Below are 11972 nucleotides of genomic sequence, written 5' to 3'. Positions count from 1 at the left end.
AACTAACTTTCTCGACAGTAACGCCCTCTGAAATTACTGCGTGTTAAAGGTGTACTACACATTTGTCTAAATATGACTTGTTGACGTATTGCCGCTGTCCAGGAATTTTTAAACGTTTGCAGTCATTTTTATTGTATTAAATAATTTTGTAGAAACATTTCACTAGTTGTTAATTTCTTGTACCTTTCTTTATTAAATCCACATGAAGGAAATATAATGCCTCTAATTATGTGGCAGTCAAATATGAACAACATAAGAACTGCAGTCTTCATAATCTATTTTTAAAAACAATAATATCTAATTTATTATTATTGTTATTATTATTATTATTATTATTATTATTATGTTTAACAATGTCCTAGGACATCTTCCCACACTCATTTTCAGGGTTATTATAGCCCTTCTCCATTCTTAAATTTTCCCTCATGTGCCATCTTCCAATCCCCTTTCTCTTATTGTTCTAATTATTCCTTGTGTCTATATCAGTTTTGGTCTTTCCCTCTTCCTTTTTCCCATTAGAAGCAATTCATACATTTTCTTCGGCAATCTATTTTCTGTCATCCTCTTCATAAGACCAAACCACCGTAATTGCTTTGTTTTAATAATTTAGAGTCTACAAGCGATTCTCGCACTTTCATTTTTTCTCTTAAAATAATATTCCTAATGTTGTCCTTCCTTGATACTCTTGAAGATCTTCGCCAGAAATCCATCTCTCTAGAATGTAGTTTTTCGATTGTCCTTGAGTACAAAATAATGTAGGCCTATTTACTTTATGTAGCCTATGTAAAGACACACGGAGAAAATTATTCATGTTTGGGAACCATGTTTTAAGATTTGCCGTCTCCCAAAATGCGCTTTATAATCCAACAGCATTTTTCATAATCTAATTGTGGTTGAATCCATACATAATATTATTATGCAACAGATCAATATCCTAAATTATTGTGATGCTACGATTAATAATAATAATAATAATAATAATAATAATAATAATAATAATAATAATAATAATAATAATAATAATAATAATAATAATAATATGTTCAGACTGTCAGTGTTCATTAGGCCCACTTGACTTGTCGTATAATAGGACGAACTCCTCTTCAATACTAGAGGCCTTTCAGCCCGCCTTGGGGATAAGGAAATAATTTGTCCTGCAGCAGAAAATATTTAAATACAACAGTACCTACGTTGTTGTCTGCTAGAATTAAGTAAAACAAGTGAACTCTGTTTGAACGTTTGAACTGACCGGTAACGGCTACGGTTAACCGAGTAACTTCGGTGCTCCGCTGCCAGGCACATAAACCGATAGAACCGAGTAACTCAACAGTTCTACTCGCTCCGTCCCCAGCTCTAATGTGGATAGGTGCTTTGAGAAATATCTTCTTAACAGAGAAAGTTGTCTTTTTCTTTTTACTTGGTGTGGTTATGGTAACAAATAAAAAAAGAAAGGTTAAATTCAGTAGACACGCACAATTTCTGTTCAGTCTAATTATTTAGTCTCTTAATGCAGGCATGGAGGGACTGACGGTTGTGGATGTGTGGATGCTAACATTCACTCACCCCACAACCCTGGGCTCTGAACTGCTCGTTGTTTACACTGTGTTCCGTAGTAGTAGGAGTAAGGGACATCAGTGGCGTGTTGGCTATTGCAGTATACATGTCATAAGTTTTATAATTAAAAATATCACATGTCATTTACTTATCAGCTTTTTAAAAGAAGGTTTTTATTGTTCCTGTATGTATCAGTCCTGATAATACATAATAGTATTAAATTAAACTGAGTTCAATACTGAATTATGAGGATAGTCATTTCCGTGATGGAGATTGCCTACATCTCTTATTATTTATAACAAGTCTTTCTAAAATAAATTAAAATCTAAGTATCATTCACAACAAAAGTTAAGACAAAGTTAGGACGTTAAATTAAACGAAAAAAATAATTAAGAAATATTGTTGTCATTCACAATAAAATTTTAACGTAGATAACAAACAATGAAAAAGTATAACAGAAGACTAGTGGAATGGGTATGTGCGGGAACAGTTCGATTAAATTTGAGGTATACGATATATTCTTTTAAATAAATGCATGTCATAGTTACGTTCATTCAGTTTACGATTCTATTGTAATTGTTTTCCAGATATTTTCCCTCAGTTGTGCTTCTTTACATGAACTGTGCTCTTTTTTGACGTAGGACATCTATGCTGTAAAATTATCTACTTTCCGTCAACTTCTTGAAAATGAGAAAGTCCCTCCATATTGGGACATCTGGCAACCAAATCTCAAGGTACACTGAAGATTGAGCTACACCTAGGGTTGCCAGATGTCCCGATATGGAGGAACATTCCCGATTTTTAGGAAATTTTCCTGTGTCCCACTCATACCCGTCGCGGGATGGAGATTGTCCCGCTTTTAAAGATATTACCCATACCTAAGCAGAAATGAATTTGGACGATGCGAAACAAATTCACCACTCAGCGTGCTCAGACTGGAAGAGTAGGCCTATGTAGATTTAAGAGAGAGTACTATCCTACTTACGTATGGCTTTTAAGGAACCTGGAGATTCATTGCTGCCCTCACATAAGCACGCCATCGGTTCCTATCCTGTGCAAGATTAATCCAGTCTCTATCATCATACCCCACTTTCTGAAATCCATTTTAATATTATTCTCCCATCTACGTCTCGGCCTCCCCAAAGATCTTTTCCCCGTTGTGTAACTTTCTCCATTCTCCTGTAATTTCATCCCTCTTAGCCTCAAATATTTTCCTAAGAACCTTATTCTCTGTTCTTCTCTCAAAGTGAGAGTCCAAGTTTCACAACTATATAGAACAACCGGTAATATAACCGTTTTACAAATCCTAACTTTCAGACTTTTTGACAGCAGATTAGATGGCAAAAGCTTCTCAACCGAATAATAACAGGCATTTCCAATGTTTATTCTGCGTTTAATTTCCTCGCGAGTATTTTTTTTTTGTTACTGTTGCTCCAAGATATTTGAATTTTTCCACCTCTTCGAAGGATAAATTTCCAATTTTTATATTTCCATTTTGTACAATATTCTGGTCACGAGACATAATCATATACTTTGTCTTTTCGGGATTTACTTTCAAACCTATCTCTTTACTTGGTTCAAGTAAAATGTCCGTGTTTTCCCTAATCGTTTGTGGATTTCTCCTAACATATTCATGTCATCCGTATAGACAAGAAGCTGATGTAACCCGTTCAATTCCAAACCCTCTCTGTTATCCTGGACCTTCCTAATGGCATATTCTAGAGCGAAGTTAAAAAGTAAAGGTGATAGTGCATCTCCTTGTTTTAGCCCACAGTGAATTGAAAAAGCATCCGACAGAAACTGACCTATGCGGACTCTGCTTACGTTTCTTTGAGACATTTTAATTAATCAAACTAGTTTTTTCGGAATACCAACTTCTATAAGAATATTATATAAAACTTCCCTTTTAACAGAGTCATATGCCTTTTTGAAATCTATGAATAGCTGATGTGCTGTATCCTTATACTTCCATTTTTTCCCAATATTTGTCGAATAAAAAAATCTGATCAATAGTCAGTCTATTACGCCTAAAACCACACTGATGATCCCCAATAATTTCATCTACATAAGGAGTTAATCTTTTCAGAAGAATATTGGACAAAATTTTGTACAACGTCAACAAAAGTGATATTCCTCTAAAGTTACCACAGTTAGTCTTGCGCCCTTTCTTAACCCTGGAAAGGATACATAATGGATACCTACATAGAGTAATCGGTTACGCCAAAAGAAATGTTAAGATAGACGATTGTCAAAAAGCAATATTTTTTATTTTGACAATTTATTTATTGATATCAGTTTACAGTTATGTTTCCTTGCACATATGGCACACATCCAATCGATGATCTTGACATACAGGCCTATTACATTTGGAACACACAATTTTTGTTTCTCTGTATTTTGCTCTTTGCAGAGGTGACACCTGGCACTCCTGTTCATTTTCATCTACAGTTCTGGCTCATTCTCATCCTCTTCAATGTGTAATATTTCTTGAATACCTGAGCGAAGATTTGTAGGTAAGGTTAAAGTAAGAAATAATACAAACATAGTTGAATACAGGGATATCTGATGACCCCAACACTCCTGATTCTCAGTAGATCTACGATGGAATCATGCGATACCACCAGCAACAATCTTAGCACAACCTTAAATGAGTATACAAAAAGTATCGGATTTGCCGACATTAAAACGAAAAAAGAGTATAAAAATAAAAAATTGTATGGGATAACAGGTTACTGCTGTAACCATTCCAGGGTTAAAAATAGGTGCAATTATGGACTCCTATTGTTCTGGTACAATTTCGTTCTCCAAAATAGCAAGTACAAGCTTATAAATTTCGCTAGATAATGCGCTCTTGTATTAATTCTGTTGGAATTTAATCGATACCTGGAGACTTACTTTTTCAGATTTTCTATCGCAATTTCGACTTCAGAGAGTGTGGGTTCAGGTATAAACGGGTGAGCACTTTGTATTTGAATTTCGTCCCGATCATTTCTATTTGGTCTATGTATGTTTAGTAGTTGCCCAAAATAGTTTTTCCATCTGTTCAGGATTGAATGAGAGACTGCAAGTAAGTCACCATTCTCATACTTGATCACGTTACCCTTGTCTGATATCCGTTCTTAAATTCCTTTATGCCCTTATGCAGGGACATCATTTTATGAGTATTTTTACTTCAATTTTTATTGTACCTGAGTTTTGAATGTACTTCACTCCCACCCTTTCAACTAATGAAGTTCAAACTATCCTCCACACAGAACCAAGGCCGCATATAGTAAACAGTACTGAGGTAGTGAGTATAGTACGTTCCAGAAATATGTTCGCGTTTTCCAGTGATGAAAGAGCTTTCAATATTGAATCATATTTTCGCACAGGTACTGTCGTCCGTTTGACTACGTCGCATTCCGATTTCTCCCACCTGCTTCTGCTCTCCCCTCTGTAAAGGCTAGTGGTTGGGCTGTCTTAGCTCTTTTCTGAAAACATTAATTTCTGTTAGGAATTGGACGTCTACGTAATATTATACAACTGTTTGAAATAACTTAAATAAAAGGACCTCGTTAAGTAATTAACTGTCACGTGATTTCCTCCCTTTCTACGATCCTGCGACAAAATGACTTGGACGGACAGTAGATAGTATGTCTGAGTAATTTTATCTGTGCGGATTGGGCAGAAGTGAAGATTGAATTTACAGTACATAAGGTACTCTTTTATAGAGTAGGTACAGAATTATTTCAACATGAGTTACTAGTACGAAGGACGAAACTGGTAATTGTAATTAGATGCAATAGTCTACAGTGCGGTAATATGCACAAAATAACTGAACCTGTATCGAAATGAACGACCACCGTTTTCAAAAATGTATTTAAATATCCATATTATGATTATTTTTCAATTTAACTTCATTCTCTATATGTGCTATAGACAGTATAATTTACACTGCATAATGAATACGTTCGCATGGATAACTCAATTCGTGAGTAAAACACTTATTGTTAATATTGTATTGTATTTTGATTAAACAAATACCTAATGAAAATTATCAAACTCAAAATTGCGATATTTCCTAGTTTACGTAAATGGATGAACTATTTTTCTTCCCTCCTCTACCTAGTAAAGTGATTTGTTTGTATTTTACGCCAGTATCATCGAATTCCAGTCGTGGAAGGGGGTAGCAAACGGTGTTTCCGGTTCTCAACCGTTAATCCAAAGTTATAGCCAGGTTAATATTAAAAATGTTAGTAAAAATAAAATGATGTCCTTATATAAATCTCTAATGTTTTCATTCTCACTATTTGTTTCTACTTCATTCAGTTTTCTTTCAAGTATTCCTTTCTTTTTATTCCCAAGTGTACGATTTGCTTCTCGTCTTTCAATTGAAATTATTATCTCTATTCGCTAAACTGGAACCTGTAAGAATTTCAATTTTGCCTGTTTCTTTCTTTCTATACCATGGAACAATCTTCATCAAACCACGCTTTCTTTTTCTTAGTTTCGTAAGTACTATAGTATCACTTTATATTTGTATTTTAATATTTATATGTTAAACTAAATGTTACTTAACAAAAAAAGTTATTCTTTTATTTTAAATTGTTACATTAAATGACACTATACTTTAAATTGTGTAATGATAAATATTCATTAAAGTGCTGAAAAAGTAATTTATTATTTAATTATCCTATAAATACATTTATGCTGCACTGAATTAATACATCATTATTAAGCCGCCTGAATATCATCTACATTAAAATGTCCCTCTTTGATATTTTTTAAATCTGGGAACCCTACTTGAAACTCTTATTCAAAGGCTCCCGTGTTTAAATTCCGGACCGACTAACTGCCTGGGTTTTCCACTGTTTACTCCATTTACTTACGCAAATTCCGAGTAGAGGCAAGTACCTCAATATATCAATCTCTTCTACTTTAAAAAATACACCACTTAAAATGAACAGGAGATTCAATAAATATTTCAAACATATCCAGAATAATATTAATAGATTGTAATTGAAAATATGATGAATTTTTGATCCCGTTACTCACGACAAACGGGAGAAAAAAACCTATTAAAAATAACCTCAAAATTGTAGCACAACACTCTAAACCCACCAAACCAAATCTTAGTTTCTTATATACCCAACCATTAACCAATGATTTTCTCTGGAATTTTCACACGAAATCATAACGTAACCCAATGGTACCACCATTATAATGTGCTATGCAGGAAAGCACTTTTTTCTTCGGTCCAGGGTAAATCTATTTCTGTACTTGATCTACCAAAAAGTGTACATTAGGTAGACCTACTTTAAGAGCTAAAGGCACGGAATATTTTTTGCTTTATTTCAAGTATTTGTTCTAAAATATAGTTTTCAGCTTGTATGGTTACTATATTTGTGAATAGGCATATAGGCTATCTTGAATAAAAGTTATTGGTTGCATAAGTTTCCTGAAAACCTAATAATTCAGCAGCTAGCACATTCTTTGGATTAAATAAGTTCTGTTAATTTAAATAATCTAATTTACTTTATATTGCTTAAGAACATTGCTAACAAATGCTATTGGTATCTGACTTCGAACAATCCAATTAATTACTGAAGTTAATCACTATGGGCCATATTCATAGACATTCTTAGCGCGGGCTTCCGGTGGATGATCAGCGAACTAGCGTTTTTCGTATTCATAAACCAGTGTTAGCGAAGTGATATGATATGAATCCTGTAAAAGTAATCACTCCATAGCCGGGGCTAGCTTAGCACGCTCGTAGCGCGGGATAGCGAAATGTCTATACATAGCACGCTAAATATTTGAATTTTCCCCTTTGGCCTCCTTTATTCCTGTTTTTATATTTGTGTCGAAAATATAGGCAACTTAATCCAAAATCCATGTGGGTCAGCACATCCAGACATTTTGGAAATTTATCTTATGAAATACATAAATTCCTTCCATATCCCAACCATAGCGCAATGTAAACAAACCGAACAGATTGCACAAATATGGCGGCGTGCGAAGACCTGACCAAGAGAACTAATAATATTCTAACTTTTAATACAAAACAAGAATGTAACTTTTATTCAAAGCAACAATAATCACTTTCTATAATTGAATGTAAACACTCCCGTCAACAATGGGATTTCCACTCCACACAGTAACACAGTATTCGTTATCGCACTCCACAGACGACAATGACAATTTACTTGGATTATTGAGAAAAACAATGTAATGCTAATCTTAACTAATGTTCACAAAGCACTATTTACAAATCAGAACTGTCAGTTCTCAGTTCACAGTTCGTTTGCCTTGGCTAGTTCTTCTAGCTTAGTCACTCGAGTTCACAGTATCTCGAACCCCAGACTTTCAGAGACAGTCCACTGAATTTCGAATTCAGGTCCTCCAACTGCGATCCACTGTACTCGAACTCAGGACTTCGGACGCTCACACAGCTGCGGACACACTCAAGTCGAACTCCGGTCTCGAAGCTGGCTTCACTGCTACACAAGACTTGTTGGCTTGCTGTCCAACAACTACAACAACAACTGCTGCTAGCTCACTTGCGTCTCTTCTTTTATAAGCAAACCATAGTTTCGGGAAAGTACGATGCTAGAAATTTCCACGGATGTCCAGAAGATGGCACTTCCCGAATTCTCTGGATTTCTTCCCTCTCTGGCGGTCGCGCTCTCTCCTCTCCTCTCTACGCCACAGCACATGGCCCAGGAAGCAGATGCGCTCACTTCATTTGCTGCGACGAGCTACGGCCGATCTCGCCCTCCTTCTGCCGGTCGTGAGATCGTCACAATATAACATATATAGGCCTCTTGGACCTGACTTATCGACAGACCTTGGTCCGTGTAATGCGTCATAGTGCCACTACAGTGAGTGAGATGAGAGTAAAGTGAAAGACTATTATCAGTAGGCCTGTCAGTGTGAAACTTATGTAGGGCATATACATATGTAGGTTGTATTGTAAAATTAGGTTATTTTATGTATTATTATTAATTGTAATTATTGTGTTGAATTGTATTGTGTATTCTTACTGTATTATGTATATAATTGTATTCTGTATTGTATATTTGTATTTTTATTGTATAACTAGCCGTACCCGTGCGCTCCGCTGCACCCGTTAGAAATAAATATAAAGTAATTACATAATTAAAATAGGACATTTGATCCAGGGAACATTCGTGTTTGATAGAAGGATAAATCGTTTAATATGTTACTTCATTTAAATTGCATCCAAATAATTAAAATGCGATCATTTTGGTCCAGAGACCACTCATTGGTGCAATGACAATTCCTTTGACATGTTTCTAATTTTTATTACATGCAACCATAGTTTAATGAACATTGACATCATTTAGATTTAATGTGTATACTTTATTTTACTTGTTATAGGTTTCCATTGAATTATGGTAATAACTTAATTTTAACCCTTGTTTTCTACGTATTCAGTAAATGGGGTTTGGCCCAATATGGTTCTGAGCCCTTCAAATAACTTAAATTATATTATATAATATTACATTACATATATTATATTATATTATATTATATTATATTATATCAGAAGTTACTGTAATAACATTATAGCATTATGTCCATCTAGAGAACGAAATGGAAATATAAAAATTGGAGATTTATCCTTCGAAGAGGTGGAAAAATTCAAATATCTTGGAGCAACAGTAACAAATATAAATGACACTCGGGAGGAAATTAAACGCAGAATAAATATGGGAAATGCCTGTTATTATTCGGTTGAGAAGCTCTTATCATCCAGAGTGCTGTCCAAAAATCTGAAAGTTAGAATTTATAAAACAGTTATATTACCGGTTCTTCTGTATGGTTGTGAAATTTGGGCTCTCACTCTGAGAGAGGAACATAGGTTAAGAGTGTTTGAGAATAAGGTGCTTAGTAAAATATTTGGGGCTAAGCGGGATGAAGTTACAGGAGAATGGAGAAAGTTACACAACACAGAACTGCACGCATTGTATTCTTCACCTGACATAATTAGGAACATTAAATCCAGACGTTTGAGATAAGCAGGGCATGTAGCACGTATGGGCGAATCCAGAAATGCATATAGAGTGTTAGTTGGGAGACCGGAGGGAAAAAGACCTTTAGGGAGGCCGAGACGTAGATGGGAAGATAATATTAAAATGGATTTGAGGGAGGTGGGATATGATGATAGAGACTGGATTAATCTTGCACAGGATAAGGACCACTGGCGGGCTTATGTGAGGGTGGCAATGAACCTTCGGGTTCCTTAAAAGCCATTTGTAAGTAAGTAAGCAAGTAAGTCCATCTAGAGAAACTACACTTTCCAATGGTGAAATAATAATTAATTATACAAATCGGTTAATTTAGCTTCCGATATTACTTCATACAAACACAGAAACATTCTCTGTAGGCTATCTTTCATAGCTTTCGATTGTTGCTGTCCAAGGCCCCTTATAGACGAAGTCATTTGTTTTTTATTTCATTATACGGCCTTAGATGGCAGTTATTTTAATTTTAAAACTCATTTATCTCATTAAATATCAGTCCTATAAAAAATTTTCAAAGAATAAAACTTATGGCAAATTATTTTTAAAGAAACGTTTGTTATGTAACATTTTTTAGAAAAATCAATAATAAGCGAGATATTTCGATTTATTTAAATCAGGCCCTCTTATAACCCCCCCTTTTAAATAATGTATTTTGAATGCCATATAGCCTAAAATCTAAGTTACGACGAACATAATTTATATTCCAATTTTCATCGAAATCCGTTCATCCATTATCGCGTGAAAAGGTAACAAACATAGACAGACAGACAGACAGACAGACAGACAGATAGACAGACAGACAGACAGACAGACAGACATACAAACAAAAATTTCAAAAAAGCGATTTTCGGTTTCAGGGTGGTTAATTATATATGTTAGGACCAATTATTTTTGGAAAATTGAAAATTACCAGAAAAATTTCGGCTACAGATTTATTATTAGTATAGATTGTATTGTGTATTGTAATTTTATTGTGTATTGTTTATATTGTATATACCACTGCCACCGGGTGCTTGCCCACTTGCAGTGTAAATACATACATACATACATACATACATACATACATACATACATACATACATACATACATACATACATACATACATACGTACATACGTACATACATACGTACATACGTACATATGTACATACATACATACGTACATACGTACATACATACATACATACATACATACATACATACATACATACATACATACATGCTTCCCTACGCAGACCCATCTCACTCCACACTCCATCGTTTAGCTTCCTCATGATGGGCACTCCCCACTACCGTGATATAAGTCGGCGCAGTATCATAGGAACTCTCTATCTCTTACATAAATTAGTGCGCTAATTCCAATGATTGTCACCACAAAGTCTACAATCACGGTTATAAGCTAACCAATACAGTGGTGCAATCCAATCACTCCAGACGTTGTAAAATATTTTATAGAGAAAGTTCGCCCATACGTAATATGAAAGTGTACCGGTAATCGCTTTACAGCTTATATAATAAATAATTTATTTATTTAACGACTCTTTATAAGTTGTGGCCTTATCTATTTGTGTTAGCTAGATAATATTGTGGCGAGAAAAGTTCCAGGATTTGCAATAGAATTAGTTAAAATTTGCCTTACATTTGATGGAAAACCTCGGATGAAACCCAACCACCCGGTACTCAGTCGGATTTTAGAGCCCGTCCGGACGTAGTCTCGGAGTATAAGTCCCGCTCATTACACCTAGTCCACGCCGCGCCGGTGTTTTTTACACTACGTGGCGGCACCTGAAAGAAGCTTATAATTCCAAGACATCGATCCTGCACTGCTCTGTCTGGCTTTTAAAGTATCTGTTATAAGAAGAGAACACGGGCTATGAGAGTTTTTTTTTAAGCAATGTACCTTTTGGTGAGGCGGCACTTCACATTATTAGTATACAGTGCTGTCTCCCCGTTTTACAATGCCTCTCGTACAAGTCATTTAGGACATTACTTATTTTTAATTTATTATTACAATTCTTCTCTAGTCTTTACTTGTCTGTCATCAATTCTTCCACTACTTTACTCCTAACCCATTATTATACCAAAATACTATACTTCTAATTCTTGACTTCCCTCCTGTACGACAAATTTCCCCTCACTTCACATCTCTAACTCTTTGCACTTTTCACTGCTAACTTTTCCACATTGCTACTTTATTTAGGTCTTAGTTTTCTTTTCTCACGATTTATTTCCCCCCCACACCATTTCCTTAAGTATGCTGTTTTTTCACCTTGTTTTCCCCTCTTCCTTCATCACTGCTTCCTGAACTATCTCCTACTTGCGTTACTCGACTATGTGAGTTTGAACATTACAATTTCGTCTGCAGAAGATCAGTTAGTTTTTTTAGTTGG

Source organism: Periplaneta americana, chromosome 8 (genome assembly GCF_040183065.1).
Source record: "Periplaneta americana isolate PAMFEO1 chromosome 8, P.americana_PAMFEO1_priV1, whole genome shotgun sequence".
Lineage (NCBI taxonomy): Eukaryota > Metazoa > Arthropoda > Insecta > Blattodea > Blattidae > Periplaneta > Periplaneta americana.
Note: the sequence above shows the minus strand (reverse complement) of the source record.